The 23,967-nt window shown below is 40.6% G+C and overlaps 1 protein-coding gene across 1 annotated transcript in view; it reads left to right on the top strand.

The window, feature by feature from the left end:
- Positions 1 to 23,967, top strand: part of LOC126199286 (protein KIAA0100) — a 340,503-nt gene that overhangs the window by 156,733 nt on the left and 159,803 nt on the right. The window lies entirely within an intron of this gene.

Genomic DNA, 23,967 nt, shown 5'->3' with positions numbered 1-23,967 from the left:
AGGTTAGCTTTTAAGGCACTTATTTCGATTGAAAAGGTACTGTATCCTTAGATATAAATTGAAATCCCAACTTGACAGTCTCCTTTGGAACATTAAGTAGTATTATTATACATGAAGAAGCAATTTGGAAAATTTACAAATTAACAGTATGTATTAAGAGAGAGCAACAAGTAATATATCAGAAGGAAAATTCATCTAAGAAAAAGTTAAACATACAAGAAGTCAGAGAGGCTGACATGTACTTACCTTCAGGAGACAAAACTCCAAGTACTGTGAGCAGATGCACTTAAAAGTAGAAGAAAAACTGTAATCAGCTTTGGGAACTAACAACTCTGAAGGCTGTGTATAGCTTTTTTCCCCTAAGTACTAACCTGTCCTTGTATCCCCCTTGTAATTTAGAAGCAAATGAGGTATCTCTCTCAAAAATCTTTTTTAGTACTGTTGATTGTAAGGTCAGATTTGAGATTAATCACCAATTGAGAGGGGGAGGAAGAGAGATTAAAATCATTGAGGAAAGAACATGGTTAACTAGGAAAAGAAACCACAAGTAATTTTGTTAATATCATATAATATATTTAAAGATTTAATCCCTAACCTACAAGTACTTTTGGTCTAAAACATCTGGTTTGGTATCCATTAAGTTACATTATTGCAGTGTTCTGGCAGGATGCTCAGAAATTGGCGAATAAGTGAAAATGTCACTGTGATTATATTATAATTTCAATTAAACCTTTAATATATATACTTGTTCAACTGTTGTAATAAATTCACAATATGTGTTTCACTTATATTTTGGAATCGGTCACTCCAGGACTACTACATCCCTCAGCTTCTGCCAATTACACATTAAATACAGGTATGTGCAGGGATGCAACTGCATTCTGCTCCAGCACACCACTGGGATGAAATTATTGTTCAGTGCTGCTTGAGTAGAACATTGTGCCACACAGTTTGCGAATTTTGAGACGGCAGAGAGGAGCAATGCATCTGCATTGAATTTTGCATGAAACTCAAGAAAACCTTTTCAGACACATACCAAATGATGCAGGAAGCCTTTGGTGATTAGTGCTTAAGCCATACTCAGTGTTACAAATGGTTCACATGGTTTTAAAAATAGCCAGACGGAAGTTAAAGATGACTTTCATTCAAGACACCCTTCAATGTCTACCAATGATGCTCATGTCAGGAACATCAACGAAATTGTGCATACCAATCAAAGACTGATTATCCAGAAGCTGATAGGCTGAAGGCCTATGCAAGTAATGAATCTGGAAAGACAGTGTTGGTCGTTGTGCAGCTGCACATGCAACAGCATTGGATGGCAAACGGAGGTGCCATGTTATAGGAGGAGTTTGAGGCTTTCTCGGCTGACAGTGTGTAAGGCCATTGATGATACAGAAGTTGTTACGAGTAGTAAAGACAGAGTGCAAATGGTTCAGCAGGGCCCATCCATGTTTTGTGGGCTTGGTCTGAACTTCACAGTTACAAAGACTGATACAGCTTATCATGGTAATGATTGAATCACTGCTGCAATTGTGCAGTGTTCTGATGACCCATTAAAAGCCGTTGCAGATCTAGAGAGTTATAATAATAGAGGTGTGATTGCTCATTGCACATTTCAAGTGAACTGGGACATGAGTCAGTCATATTTTATGTCTACAATGCCATGACATTTGTTGTTAGTACCAGGAATCATTGTAAAATAAATGAATCAGAATCTTTGGCTGTATAGTTTAAAGTAGAGAATGAGATGTTCCTTAAGAGAATTTTAACTGCTGATGAGACGCGGGTCTACAGTTATGATATTAAGACCAAGATTCAATCTTGACAATGGGTTAGGAAAGGTTTTCCAAGACTAAAAAAGCTTGTCAGGTCAGATCAAATGTCAAAGCCATGCTGACAGTTTTCTTTGACTTTGAAGGATTAGTTCATTGTGAATTCATGCTGCTGGGACAAACTGTTAATCAATGGTACAATCAGGATGTGTTGCAATGCTTGCAAGAAAATGTGAGGAGGAAACGACCTGAAATGTGGTGAGACAATTTATAGTTCTTGCATCACAATAATGCACCTTACATTCATCCCTGTTGGTGCATGACTGTTGCACAGGAAACAAAATCACTATGCTGCCTCATCCTCTGTACTCTCTAGTCCTTATCCCTGCAGACTTTTTTTCCATAGTTGAAAACCCCACTGAAAGGACAAAGATTTGTAATGATAGCTGAGGTAAAAGAAAATTCTCAGACAGTGCTTTGTACGATCCAGCAACAGGCATACCAAGACTACTTCTGGAAGTGGAAATGGTGTCTCCACACACACACACACACACACACACACACACACCTCTACTGTTAACATCTTGCAGGTCTGTGTTTCTGCCTGTATTGTTAGTGTGTTGTTCGAACTTATTTAGCTCATGTATAAATATGGTATTTGTGACAGGGTTATGTGGCTGTGTTCCTAACTAATAACAGCACTTCAGCACACGTGATGCATTGCTCCTAGCATCCTCTATCAACACTGTCCCAATCCTGTGACCATTCTACCTAGTGGCTCGTTTCTAAGATCTGACTTATTACATATTCTGAAGTCTACAGTTTTTTTTTTTTTTTTTTTTTTTTTTTTTTTTTTTTTTTTTACTTCATCTAAGTTTCCAATAAGCTGCAGCAAGGCACCTTACATCTACATCTATATTTTGCAAACAGTTGTGAAGTGCATTTCAGAGGTTACATCCCATTGTATCAGTTATTAGGGTTTTTTCCCCTGTTCCATTCACATATGGAGCATGGGAAGAATGATAGTTTAAATGCTGCTGTGGGGACTGTAATTAACCTATTATTATCCTAATGATCCCTGTGGGAGTGGTATATATGGGGTTGTAGTTGTAAGCCGATTCTTGAAACTTTTTAAGTAGGCTTTCTCAGGATAGTTTTTGTCTGATGGCAAGAGTCTGCCAGTTCAGTTTCTTCAGCATCTCTGTGACACATTCTCTCATGGAGCAAACAAACCTGTGACCATTCGGCTGTCCTTCTCTGTGTATGTTCAATATTCCGTGTTAGTTCTATTAGGTATGGCTTCAACACACTTAAGCAGTACCCTAGGATGTGCCACATAAGTGATTTGTAAACAGTCTCCTTTGAAAACTGATTGCTTTTCCCCAGTATTCTACCAATAAACCAAAGTCTGCTGCCTGCTGTACCCACGACTGAGCCTATGTGCTCACCCCTTTTCATATCCCTGAAAAGTATTACACCAAGATATTTGTATGAGTTAACCACTTCTGTATGTGACTCGTTATACTCATAGGATACTAAGTTTTTCTGTTTTGTGAAGTGTCATGTCGGTAGTACATATTCCCAGAAGAACATCAGCTGGTGCTGTAGTAAAGGCTCTTAGCATCCATAGAAGAACATCTCACAGTGTACAGGGTGAATCACCTAGAACTTGTACCACACATATTGTGGAATGGAAAGTGCTATTGATGTGCACTTTTCACAGAACGGATTGGTAGTCAGGGGCTCATACAGGGTGTACATAAAGTCTAGGAAGACTTTCAATTATTTATTACACAAGAGTCAAACATTGTACAGATATCATACATATGTCATTTTGAAGAGAAACCCTGATTTTTTTTTCTTTTTTTTTTTTTTTTACGTGTATTCCGCCACAACGTGGTTTGTTAATTTGCTGATAGTCAGTGCTAGTCACAAACATGGCGAGTTCAGGTGCGGAACAACTTTCTGTGTGTTGAAGTTCGACAAAAACATGTGTGCTACAGCTGTTCAGTTGATGTTTAGAACCAAGTATGGTAAGAAGCCGCCAACAAGGAAGGCCATTTGCCACGGACAAAAGGCACAACTAATTCATTACAATGGGTTGCTTGTGCCCTACAAAGAGAACCGGACATCCCAGTGTGAGTGAAGTGAATGTGGAGCACGTGTGAAAGACATTCATAATGAGTCCAAAGAAATCAGTGCGTCGTGCACCCCATGAACTCGAAATGGTTACAATGACAGTGTGGAAGTCCTGCAACAGAAACTGTCTATGAAACCATTCAAATTGGAGCTAGTGCAGAAGCTCAATGATGATGACAAAGACAAGTGTTTCGAGTTTTGTTCGCAGTTGCAACAATTGAATGAGGATTGGGATGGCATTGTTGATCTCTTAATTTTTAGCGATAAAGCCACTTTTCACATTAATGGGAAAGTGAACAAGCATAATTGTCAAATCTGGGTACAAAGCATCCACATGAATCCATTGAATTTGGTGCGATTCGCCAAAGGTAAATGTTTTTTATGGGATGTCACATCAAAAACTGTACGGGCCATTCTCCTTCGCCGAGAACACTATCACTGGATATTCCTACTTTGACATGTTGCAGCAATGGCAGGTGCCTTAAATGCAGTCAGACTCTGTGTTGATCTTTCAGCACGATGGGGCACCACCCCACTTTCATCGTGAAGTTCATGGATACTTGACACGGATCTGCCGCATCGATAGATTGGCTGTTGCTACAGAAGGGGACAGCTGTTTCATGAAATGGCCTCCCCAATCACCAGATCTCATTCCGTGTGACTTTTTTCTGCGGGGACACATTAAAGATTTGGTATATGTACTGCCTCTACCACGTGATGTAGCAGAGCTCCGGGAGAGAATACGAAAAGCGACTGCCACAGTCGACGATGCCATGCTGGGACGGGTATGGCAAGAATTTTATTACCGTCTTGATGTCTGCCTGGTCAGTCATGGTTCGCATATCTAATGTTGCTAAAAAAAACTTTCAGAGTTTCTCTTCAAAATGCAATATGTATGACATCAGTACAGTGTTTAGTTCTTGTGCAATAAATAATTGAAATTGTTCCCAGATTTTATGTACACTCTATATTGTTAGCCAATTGACAGGCTGTAATAATACTTAACAAGTGTATTTTTATGCAAACATCCACTTTTTTGAAAGGACCAATGCCTGTTGACATTAACAGACTAAAAGGAGAATAAATTAGAATGCCAGTGGTGTTTGTTGCAGGATTATAGTGCGGCTTGTTTACAAAATATGGTGTTTTGAAGAGTTCCTGTGGTGACACTTGTACAATACGTGTGTAGCACATACTAAAGAACAACACAAATGCATGCACCAGTTGTGTGGATTCTGACCAGTAATGAGACAACTGACCATTACAGGTTATGTTCAAAATAACTTCCAGTCGGATATGGATGTCCGGGCAGGCTGCAGTAATATGCCATTGCATGCCATCAGGTGTAGTTGGTGTGTCCTTGTAGACAGGGTCTTTCGGATTTCCCCATAGAAAAAAAAGTCTACAGGTTTCAGACCTGGGGAATGGCCTGGCCGAGGTACGGGTCCTCTGTGTCCAATCCAGTGATTTAGAAACAGTTCGTGGGAAGACATGCCAAAGTACTTTGTACACCATGGGCTGGACAGTCATCATGTTGGTACCATGGGTTCCTCCTAGTCTGCAGAACATCATCTTCTAGCATCGGTGGATGGTCTGTTAGAAGGCTGTGTTACTTGTGCACGTTAGTGTTCCGTCTGTGAAACTTTTGCCCATGAGCAGATAGTTTACTATCCCACTCCACACATTTACACTCCATGAATGCTGACTTTCCATCTGAAAAATCTGATGAGGTTTGTCAGCAGACCAGTAGTGCATGTTTTCATGGTTCACCTGGCCATGATTGACAAATGTGACTGTAACTAAACAAGATAAATTATGTACCTGGAGTATCCTGTTTTAATGCTCATGTACAGAAGTTAACATGATTCTCACAATCATTTTCATGCATGTCTTGATAGAGACACATGTGATAGGGATGGAACTTATGTCGATGGAGAATGTGTAGGAAGGTCACTTACCTGACTCGTGCCACTTCCTCGTGCGACTGTGCATGAGCTAATGCGCGGATCAACTGCAACAGCAGCAAGATTCATGTAACTGATTGAAGAGGTTGGTAAATAATTGCTGAGATGGTTGACTCCTATTGAGGTATCTTACCACATACCAGATGTACCGGTATGAAATGAGCGTTCTTTTTGTGTGTGTGTGTGTGTGTGTGTGTGTGTGTGTGTGTGTGTGTGAAAATGAAACTCTAATTTTGAATTGATAGGTAAAAACATTTTATTCAAAGTACTGACCATTGCTTTCTATACATTTTGACCACCTTTCTGGCAATTTGTGGACACCACGCCAGTAGAAATGTTCGTCTTTTGAAGCAAACCAATCAGACACCCAATTTTCGACTTCTTTTGTAGGAGTCGAAGTGTTCCTCAGCCAATGTGTGTCCCATTGATGAAAACAAATAGTAGTCGGAAGGGCCAAGTCTGGTGAATATGATGGGTGGGGTAGCAGCTCCCAGCCAAGTGTTTTGATTGTATCTTGAACCAGTTTTGCTTTGTGTGCTGTTGCATTGTCATGTAAAAAAATTACTTTGCCATGTCTTCTGACCTATTCTGGTCTTTTTTCGATCAATGCATAGTTCAAATTGATCATTTGTTGTCTGTAGTGATTAGTATACACAGTTTCACCGGGTTTTAGAAGCTCATGATACACCACACCTTTCTGATCCCACCAAACACAGAGCATTGTCTTCTGCCGAATCGATCTGGATTTGCAGTCGATGTTGATGGTTGTCCCGGATTAACCCATGATTTTTCCCATTTAGGATTCTTAAAATAAATCCATTTTTCATTGCCAGTAACAATTTGATGCAAAATTGATTTTCTTTCATGTCTTTGAAGCAAAATTTGACAAATGGTTTTTCGGTTTTCCATCTGTCTTTCATTCAATTCATGTGGCACCCATTTTCCACACTTTTGGATCTTTCCCATAGCTTTCAAACAGTCAGAAATTGTTTGTTGTGCGACATTTAGCATTGCTGCCATTTTCTTCAGACTCAAAGTATCATCTTCATCCAATATTGATTGCAATTCGGCGTCTTCGAACTTTTTTGTTAGTCTTCCACGTTCTTCATTTCTTACATCAAAATCATTATTTCTGAACCATTGAAACCATCTTTTGCATGTTGCTTCTGATAGAGCATGATCACCATATGCCTCTACAAACATTCGATGCGACACTTTTTTTCAAATGAAAACAAAAAATTAATGCTTTCCACAAATCATCACTTTCTGGTACAAAATTTGACATTAACGCGATGAAAACATATGATGATGTTTGTTCCATGACTTGAAGTATACTAAATATCTTTGACAGATGTCATACCAACCAAACAAATTAAGGCTCGTTCACAACAAATGTTCCCTATCGACACATTTGTATCTTAACGCTCATATACTAAATATCTTTGACAGATGTCATACCAACCAAACAAATTAAGGCTCGTTCACAACAAATGTTCCCTATCGACACATTTGTATCTTAATGCTCATATCATACCAGTACACTTGGTACACCGTACAAGAACAAACTGCAGTCTTCTTACACTCTCCATACACCATGAGCATGTATGCCTTTTCTGCATTGGCAAAACCCATCGTCCACCCATGACCTACTGGTTTGACTGTCACACACTGACTGATTAGCAAGTCACAATACACTCAAGGAACACACAAGCACACTGTAAGCAAACATAACAACATTGTATCTAGCAACTACATTGGTTGAATGGCACAAACAAGTGTTGGTGTAGAAGGCTATTCAAAGTACGATATCTCATAAATGACTGCAACAAACACCACTGACATTCTAATTTATACTACTACTACTACTACTACTACTATTACTCCTTGGCGCTACAGCCCTTGTAGGGCCTTGTCCTCCCGGACAACTTCTACCCACTCTTCCTTGCTGGCTGCCTTGGCTCTCCATCTTCTCACTCCCATCCTCCTCAAGTCGTCCTCCACATTGACTACCCATCTGGCCCTTGGTTTGCCCCTTATATGACGTCCACCGGGTTTTCCTATGAAAACTTTCTTGACTGTGCTGTTCTCCACCATTCTTTCTACATGTCCCAACCAATGTAGTCTATTACTCTTTATTTCAGTCAGGATATCTGGTTTGTTGTACACCTCTCTGATCTCCTTATTTTTTCTGATTCTCCAAAAACCGCTATCATTCACTGGCCCATAGATTTTCCTAAGTATCTTCCTTCCCCATCTCAGCAACAACTCCTCATCATTTTGTGTCATAGCCCAGGTTTCCAAACCATACATCACCATAGGTCTAACTACTGTACGATACACAGTCAGCTTCACATTCGTACTAAGGCTCCATGCTTTAAACTCTTTAACCAGTGCAAAGTAGCTCCTGTTACCAGCTGCAATCCTTGTATGTATTTCTTCTCTCATATCATTATTCTCTGTTACCAGTGACCCAAGATATTTAAAACCGAGCGAGGTGGCGCAGTGGTTAGCACACTGGACTCGCGTTCAGGAGGACAACGGTTCAATCCTGCGTCCGGCCATCCTGATTTAGGTTTTCCGTGATTTCTCTAAATCGCTCCAGGCAAATGCCGGGATGGTTCCTTTGAAAGGGCACGGCCAACATCCTTCCCCATCCTTCCCTAATCCTATAAGACCGATGACCTCACTGTCGGGTCTCCTCCCCCAAACAACCCAACCCAACCCAACCCCCCCAAGATATTTAAAGCTTTCACAGCATTCATATTCTTTTCTGTTCAAAGTAATGCTTCTTTCTCCTTCACTATATCTTTTCCTAGATGTTAACATATACTTAGTCTTTGACTGATTAATGGTCAGCCCCCTCTCTGCACAAAATTTTTCTACTTTTTCAAGCTTTTCTTCCAGGTCATGTTTCCTCCTTTGTGTCTTTTGCATTACACTCTCCAAGGCGACATAAAAAAAGAGTGGAGAGTACATCACCCTGCCGCAGTCCTTGGTTAACTTCAGATGCCTTTGAAAAAGTGCCCTCGATCTTTGCTTTGCATACTGTTCTTCTCAAGGTCATTTGAATCAATCTTATCAGTCTGTTAGGGACTTCTGCCTCTTGTATTGCCTTCCAAAGTTGATCCCTTTTGATACTATCATAAGCTTGTTTGAAGCCAATGAACAGCTGGGTAGACATCGATGTTGTACTCATAACATTTTTCAAAGATCTGTCTGATAGTGAAAATCGGTCTGTAGTGGATCTATTAGTTCTGAAACCACAATGGTAGTCTATCAAGATAATATTCTACATATGTTCTTAACCTCCCAGTCATCATTCCTCCTAATACTTCATATACTATACAGAGTAGTGCAATTCCTCTATAATTCCTGCAGTCAGCTTTGTCATATCTCTTGTGTTTAGGGCAGAGTATTGCTGTACCCCACTGTTTCGGCATATTTTCTTTCCGCCATATTTCCACTATAATCTCATGCAAAACCCGTACTAGTTTTTCTCCACCATTTTTTATCATTTCTCCTGTAATATTATCTTCTCCCGGAGCTTTATTGTTTTTAAGAGTCTTGATACTAACTTTAACTTCTTCCAGTACAACTGATGCCTGGTGATCTTCATCTCTCTTTACTTCCTGCTCCACCTCTTCTGCCATACCAGCATCAACCCACCTTTGTTTTCCGATTCTGCATTCAGTAGTTCACTAAAATACTCCACCCATCTGTCTAAAATCTGCTCTTTTCCTCCAATCAGATTTCCCTCCTTATCTTTATAGAAAACTGCTCTGGGTTGGAATCCTTTTCTTATATCTTCAACCCTCATATATAATTTCCTTGTTTCTTGAGCAGTATTTCTCTCTTCTAACTCATCAATCCATTGGTTTTTTTTTTTAATTCTCTTTTTTTGCTCCTATATTCCTTATCTGCTTCCCTTCTCTTCTCCTGGTATTCTTCTACCATACCTCTAGTTCTCCTCTGCAGCATTCTTTTTCATGCCTCATTTCTTTCTTCTATCTTCCTCCTACAGACTTCATTAAGCCAGTTCTGGGTTCTCAATTGCTTCTTTCTGCCCAGTGCAGTTTCAGCTGTCTCATATATTATTCCTTTAACCGTTTCCCATCTTTCTTCAGTGTCCTCTCCTGCCCGCTCTTTGGCTTCATTAAGTCTATTTGCCAAGATAGTTTTATACTGTTGTACTCTATTTTCATCATTTTTTAACTTGGTATCATCAAACCTTGGCGATAGCTTTCTAGGCCTGACTATAATTGGCTATCCTCTGTCTGTATTTGATTCTTACCAAAGAATGATGTTATTGCTCATGGCAAAATCAATTCATCTAATACCATTATCATTAGAAACTTCATGCAGACTCTCCTTACCAGCTGTTTTCCTGTATGCAATTTCTTTTTTTACTTGAGCATTGAAGTCCCCCATAACCACCTTAACATCATGCTTTAGGTTAGGTTAGGTTAGTAGTGTTTAACGTCCCGTCGACAACGAGGTCATTAGAGACGGAGCGCAAGCTCTGTTTAGGGAAGGATGGGGAAGGAAATCGGCCGTGCCCTTTCAAAGGAACCATCCCGGCATTTGCCTGAAACGATTTAGGGAAATCACGGAAAACCTAAATCGGGATGGCCGGAGACGGGATTGAACCGTTGTCCTCCCGAATGCGAGTCCAGTGTGCTAACCACTGCGCCACCTCGCTCGGTCATCATGCTTTGCCACCCTTGCTATTTCCTGCTCCAATTGCTCATAGATAACACCTTTTTCCACCGACTCTGCATCTTATGTTGTTGCATATGTACATAAGAAGGATGTATTGAAAAAATGGGCTTTCATTCATAATACGCATGTTCTTTCGCTAACAGGCTTAAAGTTCAATGTGGCAGCCTTTTGAACATTATCAACCAGAAAGCCTGTGCTTCCATATCTCTGCTTCCACAGCTGTAAAACAGTGTGTGTGTCCCAGATGCTAATATTCCACTTCCTTTCCATTTCACTGCTTGTACTGCCACCATAGTCACATTATGTTTCTTCATTTCCTTTTTCAGGTTCTGTAGCCCTCCAGGTTTGTTCAGTGTTCTCACATTCCATGTCACTAAATACCAATTCGTATGCTGTTTCCATTGCCAAGGCCGTTTATCAGTTATATCCATCAGGCTTTCTTTGTCCTTGGTTCCGTAACAAGCTCTTTCTTCCGGGGTGAGGTTGTTAGCCTCATGCCCATCCTCCATGTTGGGGGACCTGGATTTTTTTTTTAGGGTTCACTCCCCTAGGAGAGTTGGCTTCCCTATGCCTGTAGAGGCCCCCCCCCCCTCCCCGCCCCTATGTTGCAGGACACACTTCATCTGTCTCCTCCGTCGAGACCAATCTGGCTTGGGTGACCCTGCCAGTAGCTACACTACCGTCGGACCCGCCCGGCACTAAAGGTGCCTGTGGTAAGGCAGTGTCCCCTGGGAGGGTCTAATTTATGTTGTGTTTAGTTTTTTAATGTCACTAGGCACTGTTTCATTTAAAAAGTATATTCTTGCATAACAAATACACTTTTCAAGTATTCTTACAATCTGTTAATTGGCCAGCAGTATGAGCCCCTGACTATCAATCCATTCTGTGAAAACCACACATCAATAGCAATTCCCATTTCTGCAATATTTGCAGTGCAAGTTTTAGGTGATTCACCCTGTTTATCCTAGGGTGGTTCTGTCTCCTACCAGATGGAGAAGGTGAGCTTAAGCACTTACTGCAGAGACCTCAGTAGCAATCTGTATTGCACTGGGGTGTAGTTGTACGATCTAAAGAGGTAAGTTGTAGCTAGCGTGCCAGCACTAGCAGTTTTGTGCATGATTTTATTATCTTTGAACATAACACGTGGTCATGAGCTGAAAAGTTTCCTTGGTTCTTGAGGAAATCTTCAAAATACAAGTAGAAGGTTGTACACCTAACTGGACTCCTATGTAGTTTGAGAGATGGATTACAGTTTAGGGTGAGCTTGCTGTTTAGCAACATGCATGTAATTCGGGATTGATAACATGAACCATCATTCAGAAAAGCAGTATATTTACAGGATTCCTTCATCAGAGGTAGAGTCCAATACTAACAAATTGCATCCATAGATGTAAAAAAAGTTACTCTTCGGAATTTTTGTAACAATTAATTTCTGATACTGGTCACTTTTGTGTGCAATTATCTCATTTAACCTATCTGCATCTAGTACTGAATACACAGCACCATCACACTTAACCACTACTGTGAGCAGATTGTTGTGACCTCTGTTGGCCTGCTCCATCATTTCCCATTCAGCATATGCTCAGTCTCCTTCCTCACAGTTTCATGTCATGCGACTGGCATGGGGTAAGGCATTTTGAAGAAACTTCAGTCAGATTTTACCATCAGTTGGCATTCATAATTTCTAAGAATACCAGATCAGTTCACAAGAAAACATGATGGTACATTATCAGTACTTTGAAAAGCTCTGACATTTGCTGTCCTGAGATATTCTTTACCTTGCAATCTTTTCCTTCAATGTCTTTTTGGATCTCCCCATTTTTTATGGCTTATCAGCAAATTAGGCATACTGCTATACCTACTAATTTCACCTTGTGACCAGAGCCATACGCTTTGGACTGCTAGCGCGTGGCAGTCGGCCACCATCGGCTGGTCTGTCTCGGGCAGGCTGGCCACTTGCTGATCTGTCAGCACACCTCTGTCTGTCAGCCTGCCACAGACCCAGGCTGACTGGCCTGCCCTTCCAACCCATAGTTCACAAGTTACGGCAAGGCTCAAGCTGCAGAACTCGCTTCGTGAGCTACAACTGCAGTGCTGATCTCCTCTATGGCGTGAAGGCTCCCAGTTTCATGTAATCTACCGAAGTGTGCAGGATAAACTAAAGATGCAAGGTATATTTTGCTACAGCATATGCAGTGACATTTCTTTAAAAAAGATTTGACAAAATGCATTCAAAAAATACATCAATTGTACAGATAGCTACCACAAAATATCTCACCTAGGTAGATATCTCAAGAAGCAGGAAGCTTTTGTTTCTTGTAAGCTCTTTGCGTCAAATTATACTTGAAAATAAAATACATAAATAAACACAAAAAATTATACATCATGGACTTAATGAAAGAAAACTATCCAGCTTTGCAAGAAACAATTTTGGTTAGAAATATATTTGCATCTATAACTACGTACTTGGTTACCCTGCAGTTCACATTTAAGTGTGAGGCACATGGTTCATAGAACCATTTTCAGACTACTTCTCAACTGATCAATCTCGAATAGCACGTCAGGAAAACGAACTCCTAGGTCTTTCCATGCGACTTCTGATTTTTCTTGCTTTATTATGATGGTCATTTCATCCTGTGTAGGTAGGAGTCAACAAAATACAAGAGACCTACAGTAAGTAACACAATACATTTTTTTTCTGAAAGCAAGTTAGATTCCCCACTCTTTTGCTATTTTTCAACATAATCTCTGTTCAGTGTGCCAGCCTTATGCCAGCTTACCGGGAGGGCCTGTATGCCTTCATGGTACCACTCTACTGGTCGACATTGGAGCTAACATCTTGCTGCTTCGATAACCTTCCCACTGTCCACATACCACTTCCTGCCAAGTGTATCCTTCATTGGGCCAAATGTATGGAATCCGGAAGTTGCATAGACAGTGATGGAATTAGCAGGCACACACCTTTGAGCACCCCAACTAGTGAATAGGTGTATCAGCAGTAGCAACAGGAACATCTATTTGTACAGTGAGGCATTTGATTGTGATCCATCAATCACCTCCAACAAGAATGTGTGTACGTTCCAACATTGCTGTGGGCACAGCTATGTGCGACTGGCTGGTGCATGGGAGATTAGAAAGATTTGTATGATCTTGTTGCAATGATGACAGGTGCCTCAACTAATGGCTCAGGTCTCAGTAGATATTCTGAAATTGCCTTGAATGTTTGTGATGCTCTGGTTTTCTGTCAAAAGAAACTTAATGACAGCTCTCTCCTTGGAATCCATTTCCATTACAGATGCCATTTGGCTACATATAACTTCACCAGCTATCGGAACAACATGAAACTATAGGGGACGAAGTGGGAATATTCCACGATGTTCCACAACAAATTCTTCATTTTTTCCACCAAAATTGGCCAAGAAGAAGAATGAATTGTATTATGTATTGAACACCCTTCATAGTTTGGCATTTGGAAGGGACAGGTGGTAATTGAAATTGTGCGAAAAGATTAGATCATAATGAAAAAACCTTTTATTTTAATGATTTTCACTGTAACTCATGTATCACGTTCATGATATCCTCTCCCCTATTTTGTGATGCAAAATGTGCTGCCCCTTCTTTGAATATTTTTGATATTCTTCATGTCTCCAATTAGGTAAGGAGCCTATACCACGCAACAGTGCTCCAGAAGAGAATAGACAAGCGTAGTGCAGGCAGTCTCTTAAGTAGATTTGTTGCACTCTCGTAAGTGTTCTGCCAATAAAACACAATCTTTGGTTTGCCTTCCTCACATCATTTTCTGTGTGATGGTTTCTATTTCAGGTGTTTGTATAAGGAGCAGTTAAATTAAAATGAGACAAATGGAAAAAAGTAAGTAAACTATTTATTATTTCAAAAGTAATCACCATAAATGTTAATATATCTATCCCACTGAAAGACTAGATTGTCAGTGCCGTCATGGAAAAATGTTTGCAGTTGCGTACAGAACTAAGATTGTTCCCAGGCATACACCTCTTCGTCCACAGGAAATTGACAGCCACTAATTTCTTTCTTTAGCCTCCAAAAATATGGAAATCACCTGGAAAGAGATGAGGACTGTGTGGAGGATGTATAAGGGCTCCCAGAAAAACTTTTCCAGCATAGTTGAAAAATCTTGGCGACTGCGGGTTGGTATTTTTGTGTAACAGAATGATATCATCTGACAAATTGCTGCTTATTGACCTTCTGGAACATGGTGCCACAATTAACTCACAGTCGCATGTGGATACTTTGCAAAAATTAAAGCTTGCCATCAAATCCAAAAACCCAGGAATCATTCTGTTGTAGGATAATGCTCCTCCCTCCGCATATTGCCCAAGTTATTTCGACTATGCTGCAGATGTTTTACTGGGTAGCCCTTATACATCCTTCATACAGCTCTCATCTCTGCTCATGCAATTTCCATATTTTTGGTGCCCTGAAGAAAGACATTTGCCACCATCAATTCACATCAGACAGAGAGGTCCACCCCTGGGTACAGTCATGATTCAACTGCAAACATTTTTCCATGAAAGTGTTGACCATCTCATCTCACAGTGGGGTAAGTGTATTAACAGTTATGGCAATTACTTTTTAAATAATAATCAGTTGGCTTACTTTTTTCCCATCTGTTTTATTTATCTGCCCCCTTATAATTATAATCTGTTTCTGTTTAGTTGAATTTATAACCAAATAATGGAAAATCTAGGATGGAATGTAACACCACCAGCTTTTCTGAATTGTGCAGGTGGGAACTTTCCCTGCAATACATCCTACGTCCCCATAACCCTCCTGTTCTCAACCTTCATTAGTCACTATCCTCACCCATCCAGCCTTTTCCCTGTTCCTATTCCAGCACTACACAGCTGTCATTCCACAATCACACTCAGTCTTTTCAATTCTCTCCTTTTCTGCTACTTCCCCCGCCCTCCCACTTCTCCCTTGCCCACCATCTAACCTGCAGCACTTCACTGTCCACCACCCCCACCACACTCTCTCTCCGCCTCCCTGCCCCAGCCTCCTCCTTACCCCCACACAGTCACCATTTTCGTTGCACACTGGTGCTGCTGCTCGCATTGTGGTGTCAGTTGCCCGAGACTGCAGTCGTGTGTGTGAGTTGCATTTGCGTGCGTGCGTGCGTGTGTGTGTGTTTACGCGTGTGTGTGTGTGTGTGTGTGTGTGTGTGTGTGTGTGTGTGTGTGTTTTGGCGAAGTCCTTAATGGATGAAAGCTTTAATTGTAAGAGTCTTTTTGTTGTGCGTATCTGTGACTCAGCATATCTGCTATATGGTGAATTTATAACCGGTCGGTTATTACAAACTGTCATCTTTGTGATGGGAAATCGCAGATCCAGTTGCACAGTGATTCATATACAAGTGATTTCATTAGAAGCCCCTTTTAAGGAATGGTTTCAAAAGCCTTCTGGAAGTCTAGAAATTTGGAATCAACTTGAGATCTCTTGTTGATAGCAGCATTACTTCATATGAATGAAGAGCCATTTGTTTTTCATAAGAATGACATTTTCCAAATCCATGCTGAGTACATGTTAATTTCCTTTCTTGCATATTGGAATGATCTGTGCAACTTTCCAGTCTGTAGGTATGAATTTTTGTGTAGAAACTGTTGTATATGATTTAATGAAAAGGACAGTTGCTACTCACCACATAGCGAAGACGCTTAGTCACAGAACATGCACAACAAACAGACTGTTGGAACGTGAGCTTTCTGTGAACAAGGTCTTGGTCAAAACCAGACACCGCCCCCCCCCCCCCCTCCCCACACATACACACGCACAACCACAGTCTCGCAGCTGGAGCATGTTGGCATCTGTTCTTGATTCAGATTCTGAAATACATACTGCACCCCTTCTGTCATGAAGGAATTTAGAAAAGCCATATCATATACCAGCTCTACTGCAACCATTGTACAGCTATTTTATATTGGTATCACTACCAACCAGCTGTCCAAAAGGATGAATGGCCACCACTACACTGTGGCCAAAAGCAAGCACTATATGCTACTATACAGAATATGCCTGATTTCAATGGCTGCTTCACAACCCAAGCCTTCCGGATTCTCCCTTCCTCCACAAGCTTTTCTGAACTGTGCAGATGTGAGTTCTCCTTACAACGCATTCTCTGCTCCCGTAATTGTCCTAGCTTCAACCTACGATAACTAAACTGTCCCCATACCCCCCACCCAATAGTTTCCATCCCCTCTGTCCTATCATCTCCTGCCCATTCTTGTCTCTCTTCTCCTTTTTCACTCCCTGTTGCCCCCCTCCCCCCACCTGCCCACCCCCCAAAGCCACTCCCCAGCCTCCAGACACAGACAGCGTTTTCCTCTCCCCTGACCCATACACTGCTATCCCTTCTCCTTCCTCCTCCCCCTCCCTCTCCCCCTCCGTCTCCCCCTCCCACACCCACTCTAGATTGCCACTTTCATTGTACCCGACAGTTGCATTCTGGTCCGAGCTGCCAGAGATGGCGTCGTGTGTGTGTGTGTGTGTGTGTGTGTGTGTGTGTGTGTGTGTGTGTTTGCTCGTGTGAATGAATGTATGTGTGTGTGTGTGTGTGTGTGTGTTTCTTTTTCTGATATGAAGGCTGTGACCAAAAGTTACTGTGTAAGTTTCCTTTAGTTGTGCCTTTCTGCAACTTAACGTGTCATGTTTACAGTAAGTAGCAATCTGTCTTTTCCTTACATTGATGATATTCCAACCTGGAGTTTCCATTGTTTCCTATTCATTTCAGCTTAACTAAGAGTAGTGGCGTCAGTTGTAGAACTCAAACTGGCATTTACTGAATTGATCTTAAAACTCACATTAGCCATAAAGACATTCATCATAGCATGTATGTTATGGGGCTGTTCATCTTCCTTCACTAGGTTGATGGGGTTATCCATCTTTGATTAACTAAATGGCGATGCCATATCTACAATATACTTTTTTTCATCTTTTGATGCTCCTCATGCTTAGTGTTCTCTACTTTTGATACTAATCTAGCATCCATTTTAACTGGTTTATTAGTGAAGGATAATGGGTGGCATAATCCAACACACAAAAACCACTCACTAAGTCATTAACAGACACGCGCGCGCCCACACACACACACACACACACACACACACACACACACACACACACACACACACCTCTGTCCACATACAAACTCTCTTACTCACTTCTTATGCAATGTTTATTGCATACCACTGCCCACTATACCCTTATGAAGCACTGTCAATGAAGTGTTAGTTGCCCTAACATTTGCCTGTCCCCTGCAACTTTCGCAAGCCTGAAAACCATTCAGTCTTTTAAAAGTTTTCTCAACCCGAATACACCATATGCATGGTTGCACACAGTTCTGTCATCATAGTTCATAATTGCAACAATGTGAACTCTACATCCCACTCTACAGAGGCAGCTCAGATGGATGGTGATGTCACCTGAAAATTGCTAGATGAAACACTGTCTCCAGCTGTCTTCCTACCTGCAGACCCCTTCAGGTATTTTGCCTGAAAAACAACTCCTCCTCCTCCTCCATTGCAGCTCATTGACTGAATTACGTTTAGTGGAGTGGCAACTGACTACCTGGAAAGAAACACACACAGTAGAAGATTAAATACATTCTAGAAAATGCTTCAAGAATTGACAGTGATCAAGTACTTTGCAGTTCCATGTATGTATTAATAAATCCTATTTCTCCCCTCTGTGTTTTCTTTGAGCCCACACACACCATTGGTTTAGAAACTGGTGGAAAAGTAATGCAATTAAAGTTTCTTAGTATGAAAAGAATCCACTCGCTACGTGGTAGTATATGTTGACATTATGTGAGAAACAGTTATAATATTTACAGTGTTACTCAACAAAATTTATAGAGTGAAATTGCATAGATTCTTCGTAAGTCCACCATTAAAATGATGAAGATTCTTAAAAGTCCACATACAACACTGTTTCCTAGGCAGAGTGCAGACCAGTACAGTGAAAAGTATCCTCTGGCCAGTGATGGGTGCATCTGTCATCTGACAGTGGACATCAGATGGGACACATGCTCAACTCAGTAGTGCCTCTCTTTGCCCCAGGAAGAATGCAGTACATTCGACCAACTAAATCACGTGTAGTATTCTCATTTGGGTCTCTCCTATGGCTTGATAATTTTTTGATATTATGGAATTAGTAAAAAGTGTTGTCCTAGACTAAAAAACAAATACACAGGAATTTTTACACACATTATCTAGCATCTGTTGACTCTGAAAGAGTTCACAAATACATAATATTGCCTGAGGTAATATCTTAACGCTCCTCCAGAGCTGCCCATCCCTATGAATTTTCTGTGCTGTGCAACACATCACAATATCTATATTATTGTTGTTGTTGTTGCTGTTGTGGTCTTCAATCCAGAGACTGGTTTGATGCAGCTCTCAATGCTACTCTATCCTGTGCAAGCTTCATCATCTCCCAGTACCTACTGCAACCTACATCCTTCTGAATCTGCCTAGTGTATTCAATTCTTGGTCTACCTCTACAATTTTTACCCTCCACACTGCCCTCCAGCACTAAATTGGTGATCCCTTGATGCCGCAGAACACGTCCTACTAACCAATCCCTTCTTCTAGTCAAGTTGTGCCACAAATTTCTCTTCTCCGCAATTCTATTCAATACTTCCTCATTAGTTATGTGATCTACCCATCTAATCTTCAGCATTCTTCTGTAGCACCACATTTCGAAAGCTTCTATTCTCTTCCTGTCCAAACTATTTATTGACCATGTTTCACTTCCATACATGGCTACACTCCATACAAATACTTTCAGAAATGACTCCTGACACTTAAATGTATACTCGATGTTAACAAATTTCTCTTCTTCAGAAACGCTTTCCTTTCCTTGCCATTGCCAGTCTACATTTCATATCCTCTCTACTTCCACCACCATCAGTTATTTTGCTCCCCAAATAGCAAAAATCATTTACTACTTTAAGTGTCTCATTTCCTAATCTAATTTCCTCAGCATCACCTGATTTAATTTGACTACATTTCATTATCCTCGTTTTGCTTTTGTTGATGTTCATCTTATATCCTCCTTTCCAGACACTGTCCATTCCTTCAGCTGCTCTTCCAGGTCCATTGCTGTCACCGACATAACTACAATTTCTTTGGAAAACCTCAAAGTTTTTATTTCTTCTCCATGGATTTTTAATTCCTACTCCAAATTTTTCTTTTGTTTCCTTTATTGCTTGCTTAATATACAGATTGAATAACATCGGGGATAGGCTTCACCCCTGTCTCACTCCCTTCCCAACCACTGCTTCCCTTCCATGCCTCTCAACTCTTATAACTGCCATCTGGTTTCTGTACAGATAGTAAATAGCCTTTTGCTCCCTGTATGTCACCCCTGCCACCTTAGAATTTGAAAGAGAATATTCCAGTCCAACATTGTCAAAAGCTTTCTCTCAGTCTACAAATACTATAAACGTAGGGTTGCCTTTCCTTAATCTATCTTCTATGATAAGTCATAGTCAGTATTGCCTTACATGTTCTATGGAATCCAAACTGATCTTCCTCAAGGTCAGCTTCTACCGGTTTTTCCGTTCATCTGTAAAGAATTTGTGTTAGTATTTTGCAGCCGTGACGTATTAAACTGTTAGTTCAGTAATTTTCACACCTGTCAGCACCTGCTTTCTTTGAGATTGGTATTGTTATATTCTTCTTGAAGTCTAAGGTATTTCGCCAGTCTCATACACCTTGTTCACCAGATGGAAGAGTTTTGTCATGGCTGGCTCTCCCAAGGCTATCAGTAGCTCTAATGGAATGTTGTCTATTCCCAGGGCCTTGTTTCAACTTCGGTCTTTCAATGCTCTGTCATATTCTTCACACAGTATTATATCTCCCATTTCATCTTCATCTACGTCCTCTTCAGTTTCCAGATATTGCCCTCAGGTACATCACCCTTGTGCAAACCCTCTATATACTCCTTCCACCTTTCTGCTTTCCCTTCTTTGCTTAGAACTGGTTTTCCATCTGAGCTCTTGATATTCGTACAATGGTTCTTTTTTCTCCAAAGGTCTCTTTAATTTTGCTGTAGGCAGTATCTATCTTACCCCTACTGATACATGCCTCTCCGTCCTTACATATGTCCTCTAGCCATCCCCACTTAGCCATTTTGCATTTCATGTCGATCTCATTTTTGAGACATTAGTACTCCTTTTTGCCTGCTTCATTTACTGCATTTTTATATTTTCTCCTTTCATCCATTAAATTTAATATCTCTTATGTTACCGAAGGATTTCTACTAGCTCTCGTCTTTATACCTACTTGATCGTCTGCTGCCGTCACTATTTCATCTCTCAAAGCTACCCATTCATCTTCTATTATATTTCTTTCCTCAGTATTTGTCAATCATTCCCTAATGCTCTATGTGAAACACTCTAACCACTGGTTCTGTCAGTTCATCCAGGTCCCATCTCCTTAAGTTCCTACCTTTTTGCAGTTTCTTCAGTTTAAATGTCCAGTTCATAACCAACAGATTATGGTTTGAGTCCACATATGCCCCTGGAAATGTCTTACAATTTAAAACCTAGTTCCTAAATCTCTGTCTTACCATTATATAACCTATCTGAAAACTTCCAGTGTCTCCAGGCCTCTTCCATATATTCAACCTTCTTTCATGATTCTTAAACCAAGTGTTAATTATGATCAAACTATGCTCTGTGCAAAATTCTGCCAGGTGGCTTCCTCTCTCACTCCTTACCCCCCATTTCATATTCACCTGCTACTTTCCCTTCTCTTCCTTTTTCTACTATTGAATTTCAGTACCCCAAGACTATTAAATTTTCATCTCCTTTCACCATCTGAATAATTTCTTTTATCTCATCATATATTTCTTCAATCCCTTCATCATCTGTGGAGCTGTGGTTGGCATATATAATCCTGTACTACTGTTGTAGGCATGGGCTTCATGTCTATTTTGGCTACAATAATGCATTCACTGTGCTGTCCATAGTATCTTACCCATGTTCCTATTTTTTTTATCATTATTAGACCTACTCCTGCATTACCTCTATTTGATTTTGTATTTATAACCCTGTATTCACCTGACCAGAAGTCTTGTTCCTCCTGTTACCGAACTCCACAAATTCTCACTATATTTAACTTTAACTTAGCCATTTTCCTTTTTAAATTATCTATCCTACCTGCCCAATTAAGGGATCTGACATTCCATGCTCCGATCTATAGAATGCCAGTTTTCTTTCTCCTGATAATGATGTCCTACTGAGTAGTCCCAACCTGGAGATTCGAATGGGGGCTGTTTTACCTCGGCAGTATTTTACTCAAGAGGATGCCATCATCATTTAACCATACAGTAAAGCTGCATGCCCTAAGGAAAAATTATGGCTGTAGTTTACCCTTGCTTTCAGCTGTTCGCAGTAGCAGCACAGCAAGGCTGTTTTGGTTAATGTTACAAGGCCAGATCAGTCAATCATTCAGACAGTTACCCCTGCAACTTCTGAAATGGCTGCTGCCCTGCTTCAGGAACCACACTTTTGTCTGCCCTCTCAAGAGATAGACCTCTGTTGTGGTTGCACCTATGGTGCGGCTATCTGTGTCACTGAGGCACACAAGCCTCCTCACCAACGGCGAGGTCCATGGTTCCTGTGGGCGGGGGTGTATGTTGAATTTTGAAGAAACTGACCAAAATGCTTTCTGAGTATGCTCTATGTATTGACAACACATTTACTGCAAAAGCTTTCTGTAGAAACTTCCAAATAAGTGAAAAATGGGCTATGGCATCACTTGAAGCACAGATGATGGACAGAGTGGCTGTCTGTCCAAAAGCTTATGATCTTTGGGAAAGCCATACTCACTTCCTCACAATCTCCACAGAACAACAGTGTTCCACAGGACACCATTTAAGAAATGCTGTTTTAGAGAGGCTTCTCAATCACAACCTAGGAGATTGCTGTAATCAGAGGTGTACTAGGAGAGAGGTACTAGTAGGAGTGAAGCTGTGAGGGTGGGTCATGAATTGTGCCTGGATAGTTCAGGCAGTAAGAACATTGTCCCCAAAAGCCAAGGTTCTGGGATTGATTCCCGATCCAGCACACTGTTTTAATGTGGTAGAAACTGTGGATCATAATTTCTGTGTAACAGTTATTGTCTGTTCTGTCTACATTTTGGAGAGCCCTATTGGCAATATAATCAATTAGTTTACTTCTGCTGAAACCAAACTCATTCAAGCTTACCTAATCTGTAAGAGCTATATGCGCTCTTGAAGATGCTTGTACAGTAGGAACTGTAGAATAGTTACCAAGGTGTTTATTAATATTAAAGATACAGGTCCATAGCTCTGATGGGTTTTTATAATGACCTTTTTTGTGATATTATATGTTTGGATTTCAGAGTTTGGTACACGGCCTTGTCTCAGAGCCTTATTAGCCTTCAATTGGGTGCAACTGTGTACAAACTGCACCTGTCACAAATAACATTGTTTTGTACCATTCCATTGTTGTTTCACAATTGAAAGCCCATACCTATACCTCCATTATTGCTTCAGCTTAAGTCCGTGTCATGTTGGAAGGCGGCCCAATTTTCAGCCTTTCTGCACATCCCCCTCCACTAGCCACTGGCAGCCAATAATATTCATTCTCTTTATGAGCGGGTAGCAGCGAGTTACAGCTAGACAGGCTCCTACATGCTGCTCTGTTGCCACACTTTGCGACAGCCAAATAATTCATCCAACTGTCACTTTTTTTTAATTATTTTTTTTTTCTTGTAGCAGTATAGGTGTGACTGTATATCAGTAAATGATTAAGTGTGATTTTAAAAAAGAGCCAGGTGATAGCAATAAATGTGAAGTGCTTCACAAGCTGACGAAGGGGATTATTTATTGCATTTATAACTTTTTCAAACATGAATTTGAAAGCCGGTGTCCTACTGTTTACATTTGAAGACACAAGCACGGACTCCAGAACCATGAGAGCTGTAGGAACCGTAGAAACAGTTTGTTTCATGTTGCCTGGAAAGCATCAAAATCACTGTTGTCTATTGCCTCATGCACAAGCGATTCAGTGAATGTTATCTTGAATGTTTTTTTCTCTCTCCCACATAGACTTATCCTTTGCCCAAATTAATTACATAGGGCTACATTGACGGTGACACGTGGGTAAACATAAAACTGTGATCCCATTCATGTGCAAGTCAAATTTATACGTTCTGTCACGTGACTTGTATAAATTAATGAGCTGTATTAGATTGGCTTGAGTCTGGTTTATACTGTGCTGATATTTTTATTATTAAGACAGGGAAAAATATCCACTTTTTTGGTGTTTATACTTGGTGTTTTCTCTGTAACAGTTGAATTAT

Source organism: Schistocerca nitens, chromosome 1, assembly GCF_023898315.1.
Source record: "Schistocerca nitens isolate TAMUIC-IGC-003100 chromosome 1, iqSchNite1.1, whole genome shotgun sequence".
NCBI lineage: Eukaryota > Metazoa > Arthropoda > Insecta > Orthoptera > Acrididae > Schistocerca > Schistocerca nitens.
This window is presented reverse-complemented; position numbering and strand designations above follow the sequence as displayed.